The sequence below is a fragment of the Magnolia sinica genome, chromosome 7 (assembly GCF_029962835.1).
Source record: "Magnolia sinica isolate HGM2019 chromosome 7, MsV1, whole genome shotgun sequence".
NCBI lineage: Eukaryota > Viridiplantae > Streptophyta > Magnoliopsida > Magnoliales > Magnoliaceae > Magnolia > Magnolia sinica.
In genome coordinates this window covers 21,551,383-21,565,795 of record NC_080579.1, presented here as the reverse complement: position 1 = coordinate 21,565,795, position 14,413 = coordinate 21,551,383, and the positions used below count along the sequence as shown (strand labels likewise).

Below are 14,413 nucleotides of genomic sequence, written 5' to 3'. Positions count from 1 at the left end.
TCTATGCTTGATTTAATGACGCAACTGGAATCAGAGTCCCATCTTATCCAATTGGAAGATATCTCAGTAAAACCAAATCTGAACTTCCTTTGACCTAATGCTCAATGGATGAAAGGTGTGAGAATTGGAAGTAATTCCATCACAAAACTATGCCCATGAGACAAGGCAAACAACAGGATTTACCAATCCCACAACCAATCATAAGAGAATCATGAAGATTAGAAGGATTCCATCACTCAACCATGCCGATGGGATGATGGTGAACAACGGGATTTCCTAATTTCACAATCTCAATACATGAAAAGAACATACTCAAAGCTATCGTAGATCTATTGTAATTTAAGTCACAACAAACCATTAAAAACTGAAAGTATTTCTTATAATCAAACTAGAATTAAAGATAGTTCACTTAAACATGAATTAAAGCAATAGAAAACATTCCATCATGCTATAAGCTTCACCTCTTAGCCCTAGCTAAGAGGTTTAGCCAACCATAGACATGATTGAACTAGAATCTCTTAAGAAAAACATAAAAACAACTAAGGAAAGAGAAGAAAAACTCTTGGCGACGGCTTCTCCATGCTTTTGCTCCACTCTACAAACCCTAAAAGATGCATAGGAACATCCTAGGGAGTCCTATTTATAGTTGTGGAACTCCAACTTTCGCACTTAGTTGGAAAATTCTACAAATCGCCTCAAATTTAAGCAGTTTCCCAAAACAGGCTTTACTCTGCACAATTTCACAGAATGACCCAGAGTTTCAGAATATGCTTCTTCGGGACACTTTCAGGAATATGTTTGTTTTCAGGACAATTTCAGGATTCATTTTCTTCACTTCAAATATTTGATTCTCTTCATTCCTCACTTGGTTTTCTTGGATCTTTAGCATGTGAATTCTTCAATCTTGGCCTTCTAAGATCCATCCCTTGCCTTGGTGATTCTTGAGCATCAAATCCATGCTTTTAACACCATTTTCAATCCAAGCTCTTAAATTCACCTTGCAACACAAACATGAGCAAAATAGAACATTAAACATTATCATGTTCATAAAACCAAGTAATAAATGGGGTCCAATATGCAATATTTGACCCTCAACATAGACCCTAAATGAATTTTCAGGAGAATCCCCCAAACTAAGAGATTCATTTCAAATCAATAATAATTGATTTCAAATCAATCTTAATAATAATAAAATCAAATCTAAGCAATAATCCTCCAAATCTTCAATCACATATTCAAACTAGCCTTTATATCTTCAATCGCATCTCTTCATATGTTCAATTACAATTTTAAATCAGTCCTACTATTTTCATAAATAGTAAATTGACAAATTTGATATTTAGGCCCCAAATTTATAAATAAACAATCCAAATTCAGCACGTGTTGGGCTCTACGGTGGGTCATGTGCCTATGTGGGCTGTGGGCTTGCATCAATTCTTCCCGGCTTTGAAGGAACTCATTTTTTAGTTGGAAACCAGTCTCAGCCTTTAGACTTGTACTACCTCTATGATGAATCTTCTTCTTCTTTAGTGGAAGCTGATGGTGCAAGGTGCAACCCTAAGTGTTGGCTTGGCATAACCTTTGTTGGTGTAGATGATGCCTCTTTCCCTCGTGCTTTTGTGGGTGCCAACTTGTTTGTTATAACTTTAAAATTCTCCATGGATCCTAGAACATTTTCCTCATTTTGCTTGCCACAGTCGTCTTTTGCAGAAGTGCTTTGATTTGAGTGTTGAAGCTGACTTGCATGTCTATCAGTGTGATTGCCTCTATCAGTGGATCCATCAATTGATCCATTGGTGAAGTCAAACGTAGGTTCAATATTAATGTATCGATCACTTCACATGTCAACTTTTCTTTGGACTTCGTGGATCTCTTTATTGTTCTCGGAATTTCTACTTCAATTCTGGCTTCTTTGTCACGTTTCACAATCTAAGAGATTGATTTCAACTCAATTATAGTTAATTTTAAATCAATCTAATATACCTAAGATAGTAAAAGCCTAATAATCGTGGAAGCAAATTTAAGAAATAATTGTCCAACTCTTCAATCATATCTTCAAATTAGCCCCTATATCTTTAATTAATTTCCACGTATCTTCAATCACATCTTTAAATCAGCCTCCATATTTTTCAGAAATAAAAAAATTTTAAATCTTGATATTTAGTCTCCAATTTATAAATAAACAGCCCAAAATCAACACATGTTGGGCCCTATGGTGGGTTGTGGGCCTAGGTGGGTTATGGGCCTGCATCATATTGCCCATTAGAATCCTTCTCTAAATGGATCTCAGCCACATGTGTGACGGAATGATGACAAAAAGAACGTACCTTTCGTAATAAAACTGAAAGTTTGTAAAATAATAAAAAGTTTCAAGTAGAAAACACAAAAATGACTAGCATGTTAGGAATGGAATACTTGTATCTGTAACCTAGATTTTCAGAAATGAAGATTCACATGCTTGTTCCTCTATCAGAGTTTGTATCAGTATCCCCATCTGGGGTAACAGAGCGTTCTATCTTTTGTTGGTTCTGTAATGAATTTTAAAATTAGCTGATATTTTTCCCCGTTGGGAATGCTGGTTCCTCAACACGAAGACCCAAGGTTGGACAATGCATGAGCTGATTGAAAGCTGTCAGTGTGTGTGTGTGTGTGTGTGTGTGTGTGTGTGTGTATATATTCCAGGAAAATAAAATAATTGTGACAATTTACCTCATTTTCTGATATAAAAATGGGCACATTTATTTATGCTGGGCTGTCTAAGGCATTTAAATAAGCAAGTGTTAGGTACGCGTACTGAGATAAACGTGTGGTGAAAGAGTGACTTGGAATTATTGAAACAACTTGGTTCTCAAACAGTCAGGTCTATTTGTCAGTGTGCTCGCATGTCTACATACGAATCCACAGATGGTTCGGTGGGAGCACATATTTCCACAAGACGGAAGAAATGTATCGGATGTCACTTAGCTAATTCCATAATTAGTTGTGATTCCCATAACAACATTTTTCTTTCAGTAAATAAAGTGGGTTACTATGTATCGACATGTGGTCTTCCTCAACAGTAAACTCTTTAGAGCTCCTTAGTTCTTATAGAATTCCCTAAGGGCCTGTTTGGATAGTGGAAAAGGAAAAGAAAAGAAAATGGATGACCTCTCATGTAATGGGATGTTTTACAATGTTTGGCTAGCAAAGAAGTACTGGAATTCAAAGATCAATCATTACTCAAACACTATAGTCAAATTCTCACGCACAAGATACAAGGTAACCATTGTGAGAGCTCAATCAAATTTTCACTTTCTATCCAAACAAGCTCCTCAAAATGAAATCCATGGGAATCCATATTTCATGGAAATCTTGAGAAATCATTATTGGGAAATCATTATAGTTTTGGTTTCTTTTCTTTTCCTACTATTTAAATAGGCCCATGTTTGGATACATGAAATCGAAGGAAAAAGAAAGGAAAAGACTAATTAACCAATGATGATTTTCATGGGAACTATTGAAACATGAATTCCATTTTTTGAGTTGTCGTTTGGATAGCAAGTGCAAATCCCATATTCCTCTCACAATATGCATCCAATTTCTTCTTCAAAGAATTTAAATTATGGTAAAGTGTAATGATTGCTCGGTAGAATCCACATTTTCTTTGCCATCCAAACAAACTGTCACATAAATGGAAAACCCTTTTCCTTTTCCGTTGTTTGGCATGGAATTCATGATTTTCAAACAAGGCCCAAGATAAGCTGCTATTCCGATTATTGGATCATTAGTCTTGTCTAGTGTCAAATTTGAGATAAGCTTGTTCACGACTTAATGATGTCACTCATGATATGGTACATTTATGGTGTTACACCCAAATGGGTATGTTTAAGGTTGGTGGCTATGGCTACATCAAAATGTTGGGTGATGGCTATAGGCATATGAATCATTGTAAGTGGGATCTTGAAAAAAGAAGACTACAAGAAGGAACATATGCCAACCACGTGGATTTTTGAATTTTTTGAATCTGGTGTTTGTTGTCGGTTAGATTGAAGGAGAGCCCCATGGTCTCAGCAGTCTCCTAATATCTGGTTTGATACATTGAGTTGCTTTCTTGAAAAATAAGGTGTCCTAAAAGAGAATTCTAAAAGCAGAAAACCACATGAATTTGATGAAATTGCATGTGGTGAGCCCATGGGCTCTGTGCGGAAGCTTGGCAGAGCTAAGGAATGATGGATATGTCGGGGGGGGGGGGGGGGGGATTAGGACCAATAAAAATTATGCCTTTTTAACATAACTGCCTACTTAAACTAATATGTAAATTAAACTAACTAAGGCAATTAACTCTAAGGCCTCCAAGCGATTAGAGTGTCCAATCACATAGACTACAAATGATATGTCATTCAAGCAATTAGTCTATAAATGATAGTGTGCATGTGCTACCTATCAACTCTTAGCATTGATTTGATCATGCATACATATAATTAAGTATTCATCACATAGACATAATTAAACAAGTTCTCAAAAGACAATCCTAAACACAAGCATGTATAGTGGTTCGATTTCTCTATTCCACTCTTGGCGGACGCACTCAACCCATGAGTGTACTAGATTTCACTATTGAAGGTTTTAAATCAGGTTCCTTTAACCTTTACAATCCTGCACAAGGATCGGCTTCCGCAAGAGACTCTACGTGGTTTTCTATAGGCTCGCCACAAACCTCGGTCCTATACAAGAACCCACTGACGTACATTCCCGCCGAAGGCTCCCGTAAGAGACTTAAGTTGGTTTTTTATCGGTTAACTAACAACCTCGGTCCAAGTTCAATGACTTACATTTACTCTTGCTAAAGGCTCTCACGAAGACTAACACGTACACATACGTGTCCTGTGAATTTGACCCTACGTAAGAGCCTACGTCTTATGCAAGAGCCTAGGTTTTACACAAGAACCTGTCGAGTTTGGGTCACAAACTCTTACTCTCAATCCTACACGAGGAAAAAGAGTATGGACTCACTCAATGATACTTGTTGAATTGAGTACCGTTGATGCGCCGTCTTGGTTGCTTGATCGATGCTCTTCCGTGATTCAATCAGCTCCCCTTTTGCTCCCCCAATCATGATGCCGATGCGTTGCCATTATTTCAGCTTGAATATCAAACACCTTGCATGCGATGCTACAATGTGGTGACCAAGGTGATGGGAGGTTAGGTAAAATCTTCTATAACTAATGGAAAGTTGTAATGCCTAGGAGATTTTCTAAGAAGGGTTTTTTTAGAGGATTTAGATAAGGATATACCTATAGTGGTTGGGTCTAAACCTTAGAAAATGGTGGGGATTAAGTCCATCTTCAACATTGAGGTTGGAATCCTCATTAGAGTGGTAAAGTTCAAGAAGATGAATAAAATCTCATGGAATATGAGGCTTAGGATGTGGGATATGATTGAGGATTCACCTAAGCTTCAATTGCACCGAAAACCCCTAAAAAATGCCCAAAGACCGGATCTCCTTTATAAAGAAATCGAGTTCCAACGGTCATAAAACGGGCAGAAACAACTAATCTTCGGTCGTACCGAAGGTGGTCTTCGGTGAGACCGAAGGTAGCACTTGGTTGCAGCTGAAATACCCAGAATTATGTCCCAGCCCATTGTCCTATTGTAGCCGTTTTCGGTTGGACCGATGGTGAGTTTGGTGGGACCGAAGATTGCTCAAATTGTGTAGTTTTTCTAGCAACATGGGACCTCTAAAGCCAATCTAAGGATGGTCAATTTAGGCTCCTATGGCTTAAGGGATAATCAATAAAAGGTTTACCTACTAGGTTTAAGATCATCTAGAGGTTTAATGAGTTGTTTTGGGTCAAGGGTTAGAGTCACCAAGGCACCACATTTACCTGCTCCTTGATGCTCCACCTCCACTTGTGTCTTCGGTCTTTAGCTTCCACGGGCTCAACCGACTGCATGATACAATGGACTCACGTGATCCACAAATAAGGTGTATAAATCGGTGCACTAACATTTGAGAATTTCCTTCACCTAGAGTTTATGGCCACATTGATAGAGGGCATCAATGTGCTCAACAAGCTCCTCATGTTTGGTTTGATAATTTCAATAGCTTTCTTGAAAAGCCATGGTGACATGCAACTGTCATCTAGATTTGAAGAGTTCCTCAACCAAGAGCTCAACAGACTTCTAGGCCTGTCTGGGTATGAAACAACCACTCGGATTTGAGAATTTTCTTTGCCATAAGTTTGTAGTCAGATTAAAAGGTCAGTGACTTAGATCGCAATAGGCTTAGGAATTCGGAAGTGTCAATCTAACAATTCAATCTGTCCTCATTTGCATTTATTCTCCCTACAGGTGATCGAAGTAGAATACGAGGAATCTCTGCATGAAGTTATGCATGCTGGTTATTAAAATGGATTAGATTAATGGGTGAAAAACATGCATGATGATAATGCAAACTGACGTTCAGACTGCTAGTGGAATTGCTGCTCTCAGTTCAGGTCATCTCCAATACGGTGGATTGATGATGCAGCGTCCCACATCTTGAAACAAAAAAACTGTAACAGCATCTTCACTTTAATACAGAGGAATATTACATGTTGAAAGTACAAAAAATGTGCTGAATCTGATATGGTGCCTCTCGAAATCATGGGCTGTGAGTTTACGTTGCTTCTATTTCTTTTCTTTTTTACCCATGCAAAAAGAACATGTTACACATATCATATATGTATATATATACATTTGTAGAATGAATTGCTAATGATGTTGCCATCACCTTCAGCAGATTCTTTGTGAGCTAGAAAAGAATCTCACATTATCATTATATGGTGGAAGTACTGTTTTTTATTTTTATTTATTTATTTATTTCCCCTCCTATTTTGCTCTTTCTTCCACACTACACATATCCAGTGATACATTAGTTTCGAAAGGGTAGCAGGTTAGTCTGACTGGGCTTCAACTGTGGAGAAGAAAAGCCTGGGAAGTAGCACCCTAATAGAAATTTACAGATTTAGATCATTAATATATGTTTGTTATGTTTGATGTGAGAAGAATAGAGAATAGATTATACTATGAAAGAGGGCAAGGTAGAGTATACCTCAAATCTGAGTTCCAAGGGCCGAAGAATTTATTTGGAGCCTGGATGAGTCCTTGTTTGCTCAGGCCTCAGGGTTTTCAGACCATTTTTTTCTTTTGCGTCACACCATGGTTTTGACCGCTCAAAAGACCGCGAAAGATAGGTTTTTTGGGATCATTGTAAAACCGAGATATTGCATTGTGGCACATATGTAGCTGACCCCACTGGTTAACTGTATTAACCATTGCACAAGGACCGTGCATACTATTTAGAGCGGTGTGGATTGTGGGTCAGACTCTGTCAGGACCTTCTCCCTTAGACGAGTCATGCTGAGTCTCCCCTGACTCAGGCGAGTCACAACTCAACCCGCGGAATGAGTGAGGACATGTTACCAGGTCTGAAAACCATGGTGCAGATTGGTGTGGCTCATCCTTCTCATGCTTTTTCTTTGTAGATTGATATGGCTCATCCCAGTTGAATCTTTTCTAGTTTATTTGTCATATGCCCTAATACACTGCTGATTCTCTTTCTCTCTCCTAGCAATTTAGGTAGGATCCACATTTAGATGGTGAATTGTTAAACGCTTTATAATCAGCTGCCTAACCAATGTCAAAATGAGTTATCAAATGGCTGAGTTAGATGACCTGAATGCGCTGTTTTAGATGACTCAGTTTGACCCAAATATGAAGCAGAATAGATTGTACAGTTGCGTACATATGTATGCATTTTCCATTAATTGGGCTGAGCTGGTCATACTTGTAGCTTCTGCTTTCAAACTTTTGAGTTGGGTTATGCTTGGTCGGGTTGGGTTGTTGAGCTTGACTCAATGACAATTATATGGGTCGAGTTTGCTCGGGCCTGGGCTTGATGAATTTTAAGTTGGTGGGGTTGGTCACACCCACCGGGTCAAGGGTTGAGCGTGGGTCTGAATTCTTGGCCCATTTTGTAGTAGGCATGTTTGGCTTCAACTGATCCAAACTGACTTAGATGCGGGCTCCTCCTTGGATGGATTCCTCCTTTTGCTCCTCAGCGTACAGGGTATTAGCAGCTGTTTTGAGTTGTTGATCCCTTCCAAGGATAGGTTCTTACACGTTACTCAACGGTCCACCATCTATTGTATTTTCAAATAGGTTAGGAAAGCTCTAGGGAAAATTAGTGGTTCGATTCATTGTTGTCTAACAAGGAGTTAGAACACAAGTGTGAGCTAAGTAAATCAATGGACAGCCTTGGAAAAGATTATTCCTTTTACCAAAATATGCGGATTAAATATGATCTTATAATATAACAAGAACAAGAGATCTTTCTCGAACAATCCCTTTGCCCCTAATTCTTTGAGAATTAGGGAGATCTTTGTCGAATTTGAATTTGTTCATTTGGAATTTAGATTCTTCTACTTATTTATTTTCTTGAATACAAGATCCAAATTTTATAGAGATTTGCTAATTGTGAAGTTGAAAAATGGTTAGAAATTATATTTAGCTGCTTATTGTATTATAAAATGCAATGGAAATTGATTGTCACTTTTATACTTTTCTTCAAAGATGAGTGAATTTATTTCTTTCTATAAAGTTAATCCACGAGTATTTCCTAGGTCATGAGAAATGACTTTTCCCATTGGCAGTTGACCTTTAAACATTTTCTTAAAATGAAGTGTGGAAAATAAACATTGGAATCGATTTCTTTGGGACTCTATTTGGCTAGTGACCCCAACACTAGCCAGCTAGCTAGTGTCAAAGCTCTATGGGCCCACCATGATGTATGTGTTTTATCCAAAGCCGGGCATGTACCCAAAAATGAGGCAGATTCAAATCTCAGATGGACCACATCACAGGAAACAATGGGGATTGAATGCTTACTGTTGAAAACTTTTTAGGGGCCACAGAAGTTTTGGATCAAGATGATATTTGTGTTTTCCCTTCATCCAGGTCTGAATGACCTTATCAACAGATTGGATGGCAAATAAATATTACAGTGGGCCCTAGGAAGTTTTTAATGGTGGACATTCAATCCCCACTGTTTTCCTGTGGTGTGGTCCACCTGAGATTTGGATGTGCCTCATTTTTGGGTCATACTGTAAAATGAGCTGACAAAATGGATGGACAGCGTGGATAAAACACATACATCATGTTGGGGCCCTCATAGCTTTGACACCAGCTAGCTGGCTGGTGTTAGGGTCAATAGCCAAACATTGTACCTATGTCATCAGATACGGAGAGAAGTTTTTCCTACAGCGTTCTGGATTCTTGGTATCCAAACACCCCCAAATCCACACGATATATAAACCTGGCCATCTAATGGCGATCACATGTGCTAGCTCGGCAGATTGGCAAAATGTTCTACTGGGTATCTGTCTGTTTGGATGCTCTTGAACAAAAATCAGGTTGGTCCGCTCATTAGGTGGGCCATGATATTAGCTATGGGTGGGCGGGTGGCTCAGGAAAAATTGGACATATGCTTTGTTTTTACCTGTGGTTTACATTTACCTGATTAATGGACGGACCTGATTCTTGGGCCAGGACATCAAACTAGTGGGACCCTCATGATAGGTGGATTAGATCTTGTACATATGTGCCCGTAGGTGGCGTGCACGTGAACTGCCTTACACACATGCGTGGTCTTAGCATGCTCTTCCTCTATTACTTCTGGTTACCGTTTTAAAATGGCAGTGGCGAAACATCAGCTTTTCCCTTCTCTGAGACAAGCAGAGTCTTCAGTTCACTCTCAGTTTCAAATATCCAAGAAAAACATATGGACAATTTCTCTGCAAGTACGAAATCTATCCAAGCAATCTCCTTTTCTTCATTCCATCATTTTCACAGTCAGATGGTATGCAAGTAGAGATTTTCCTCTTCAAAACCCTTAACGATGTGGAATTTCGGAAGAAGATCAAACCATTGGATTTTCTGTTCTCTTATTCAAACCAGTTTCACTTCACTGAGATTTAAACTGACCCAATTCATGAACTCTAAGTGGTTTTGCTGAATCGATGTACTTCGGCAATAAAACTCAAATGGGTCGTCTTATTTCTGATTTTTCGAATCCCTTCTTTCTTCCTCCATCACTACATATAGATTTTCAAGTACTCACTTGGTTGATGGTGAAGATGATGATAATGACTTTGATGCCGATGGTGATGATGAGGATGGCGATGGTCTTGAATTATCACAGTTGGGTATAAAAGATGAAGGTCTGATTCAAAATGTCGAGATGTTTCTGGGTTTTCTAGTGATTTTGGACGTGTGCTGCTGAGGTGAAGCACAAGCTGGGGGGATGCAGTGTGCCTGCTTCACTGGAATTGGTTGCGCAGGTCCTTTCTCGAGTCGGAAATGATTGGGAAGCAGCGTTTACCTTCTTCCTGTGGGCGGGGAAGCAGCCGAGCTATGCGCATGTGTCTGTGAATACCATTCGATGATTTCGATCCTGGGGAAGATGAGGAAGCTTGACACGGTGTGGGCCTTGATTGATGAGATGAGAGGGTGGAAGGATGGCCTGTCTCCAGTTAATCAGACACTCTTGATCATGATCAGGAGATACTGCACAGTGCATGAAGTCAGGAAGACGATTGACTCTTTCTTCGCATTCAAAAGGTTTGGGTTTAGGATTGGAGTTGAGGAATTCCAAGACCTTCTATGCGCCCTCTGCTGCTATAAGAATGTTCAAGATGCCGAGCATTTGCTTGTGTAAGGAGAATGTGTTCCCATTTGATAACAAGAGCTTCAACATTGTTCTCAATGGATGGTGCAATATGATGGTTAATTTGCAGTGGCGAAAAGGTTTTGGTGGGACATGGGGAAGAGAGACATTGCCCATGATGCTTTCTCGTATGGGAGTATGGTCTCCTGCTACTCAAATGTCAGTAGTCATCGTGATGTTCTGAAGCTGTTTGATGAAATGAAGGAGCTGGGTATCACCCCAGATAGGAACGTTTATAATGCAGTTGTCTATGCTCTCGCAAAGGGAAACTGCTTGACAGAGGCTGTCAATCTCATGAAGACAATGGCAAGGAATGGTTGCATCCCTAATGCAGTTACTTCCAATTCGCCGATGAAACCTCTCTGTAAAGCTCGCCGGGTGGATGATGCACGGGCTATGTTTGATGAAATGCTGGGGAAGGGCCTCTCCCCTTTGGTCAGATCTTACCATGCATTCTGTGCTATTCTGAGGACCGCAGAAGAGGTTTTTGAGCTCTTGGACAAAATGGAAGAGACGGGGTGCTGCCCCACCAATGATACTTATATCATGTTGATCTGGAAATTTTGTCTGTGGCGGCAGCATGACAATATCTTCAAGTTATGGAATGAGATGGGCAAGAAAGGACTGAGCCCGGATCGGAGCTTGTATATAGTCTTGATCCATGGGCTCTTTCTCAATGGGAAATTGGATGAAGCCAGTAAGTATTATGAAGAAATGGAGATGAAAGGCTTTTCCCCAGAACCGAAGACGGATGAGATGCTCAAGGCTTGGGTCTCTGGGAAAGAAACCGCAATGCCTCAGATTTTAGATTTGGAAGGAAACAAAGAGGATCATTGTACATTTAGAAAGAACACCAGAGGAACCTCTAATACTGTTGGCGCAAACAGAGATTTTCGCAAACCCGAAACAAGAAGTGTAACAAGAGAGAGAGAGGTTTCTCTTTGGTAGCTTAGGATCTCATAACACTCAACGGAAATTCTGCAGTACTAGAATCATATAGCCCCTGGACTCTTTCACTTGGCGAACACTTTTCGGTACTATTCTCCCATGGAGATTGCACGTGGTATATATATATATATATATAGCTGCTTATGTACGTTAGGACAGCTGACAGCTGCACTCATCTAAAGCTCTTGGATTTGAAAATGCCCGCTTGCTTGTACTTTTGTTTCTTGGTATGGTTCAAATAGCTAATAATTCGTATTTTGCCTGCCTAATTCCTTTACGTCATAATCATGAAAATATATATATATATATATATATATATATATATATATATATATATATATATGTACGTTAGGACAGCTGACAGCTGCACTCATCTAAAGCTCTTGGATTTGAAAATGCCCGCTTGCTTGTACTTTTGTTTCTTGGTATGGTTCAAATAGCTAATAATTCGTATTTTGCCTGCCTAATTCCTTTACGTCATAATCATGAACATGTGACTGAGTTTGGGCATGTTGCTTGTGGAGAGAAGATTTTTGGTACCTGAGATTTCCAAGAAGAAATCTAAGCCACACATAACATCAGATAAACAAAGAAAAGTTTTCCACCATACAGCTGCCACTGAAGGGCTTCCATTTAGTTTCACAAGCATTAGGAATTGGTTGCTTGTGTGAGTAATCCTTCAAAAAAAAAAAAAAGAAAAAAAGGAGAGGAAAAAAAAAAAAAAAAGAACGCTTGTGTGAGTAGCAGATGGGATTTTCTACCATGATGGAAACAAGAAGCATTTTAATCCTTGGATTTTATTCTTTGATGTATGGAGTGGAGATTTTTAAGCTATGGAGCGATGGCCAAACCAATGACACCCTTTTGTTCTTTTGATTAATTAGTGGGTTATGCATGCTGATCTGTTTCTGAGGAATCTTAGCCTTTTTGAGCTGGCTTAATGTGTTTAGAGGACGTGAAGACCCAAGAACCATCTAATGAGCAGTGGGCACCTCTGAAATTGACAATGTTGTTGAGGACATTATCTCTAGATGTTTTGTGTGATGCATTCATAATCAATGGAGAGCCGCCTATGTATACATCTTGTTTACAATCCTTCCAATTGTCTTTTGTTGTCATTTTCACATATTTGTTGGAATGGTCTTATGGGCCTTTCTCATCCATATCACAAGCTGCTGCATCCCTTACCTTGAGAATCAAAACTGATTATATCGTGACATAGAAAGACCCAGTGAAAGACAGTTAACAGAGAATTAATCAATAGATAATTCAAGCAAGATGTTACATACTCCTACTTTAGGAGTAGTGGTATGAATAACCAAAGGAAAGAATAAAAAGAAATGCTTCTAAGGACCAGTGTATTCAATCAAAGGAGGAGTATTGTGTAATAATGTTTCAGTCATATTTTCCTTGTATTTATTCTCTAGACCATGCGCACGACACACGATATATATATATATATATATATATATATATATATATATATATATATATATATATAACTCTTCCCCGTCGCCAACAAATAATATGCCATGAAAGGCTTCAAAATTCACTATTTGGATACTTTTCTTCAAAAATATACTCTTAATTATGGAAGAGTTTAACTTTCCTAAATAAAAAGATATGTGCCTGTCTTTAAGACAGTAAAACTCCCATCCAAATACACATCGCTCTCTTGATCCATTGCTAGTGTGGTGCAATCTGGTTAGCGAGTCAATGAGATCTCAACACCCAAATGCAAAGAAATGGACATGAGTCTCCTACAAGAATATTTGAGTAGAGAGGGAGAAAACTATATGTATATCATACTAATTCTCTTACAATACTTAATATCCTAAATGAATCTTCAATGAGAATCCCTCTAAATAAGAGATTGATTTCAAATCATTCTAATCTATCTAAGATAGTAAGAGCCAAATAATGGTAAAAGCATATTTAAGAAATAATCCTTCAAATCTTCAATGACATCTTCAAATGATCCATCGTATCTTCAATCACATCTTTAAATTAGCCCTCATATTTTTCAAATATGATAAATTGGAAATCTTGATATTTAGGCCCCAACTCTATAAATAAACAGTCTAAAATCAATACATGGTGGCCCTGCCTTGAGTTGGAAATTGATCTCAACATTTGGACTCGAATTGGAAAGAACTCGTCCTTGAGTTGGAAACTGGTCTCAACATTTGGACTTGTACTACTTCTATGACAAATCTTTTTTTTTTTTTTTCTTTGGTGGAAGCTGATGATGCAACCTTAGGTGTCGGCTCGGCACAATCTTTGTTCGAGTCCACCGTAGATGATGTCTTTTTGACTTGCATTTATGTGGGTGCCAACATGTTCTCTGTGGATCCTGAAACATTTGCCTCATTTTTCATACTGCAATCATCGTTGGCACAAGTGCTTCAATTTGAATGTTAAGACCTATTTGCATGTCCATCAATGTGATTACCACTATCAGTGGATCCACATCAACTGGTCCATTGGTGAATTTAAGTGTAATGTATTGATCACTTCAAATGTCAACTTTTTCTTTGACTCTGTGGATCTCTGTCATTTCTGGAATCTCTACTTCAATTCTGGGCTCTCTGTTACATTCTAATAAAACTTTTCTTGTGTTACCTCCTTAGAAACCATTAGGAATGTAGAGTTAGCAGTTCCCCAACGATCACCCACTTTAATACTAAAATGGTGCAACCTAGTTGTCAAGTCAATGAAATC

At 38.7% G+C, this 14,413-nt stretch overlaps 1 pseudogene; it reads left to right on the top strand.

The window, feature by feature from the left end:
• Nucleotides 1–10,084: 10,084 nt before the first annotated feature.
• LOC131251191 (pentatricopeptide repeat-containing protein At5g15010, mitochondrial-like) lies at nt 10,085–11,902 on the top strand (annotated as a pseudogene).
• Nucleotides 11,903–14,413: the final 2,511 nt, after the last annotated feature.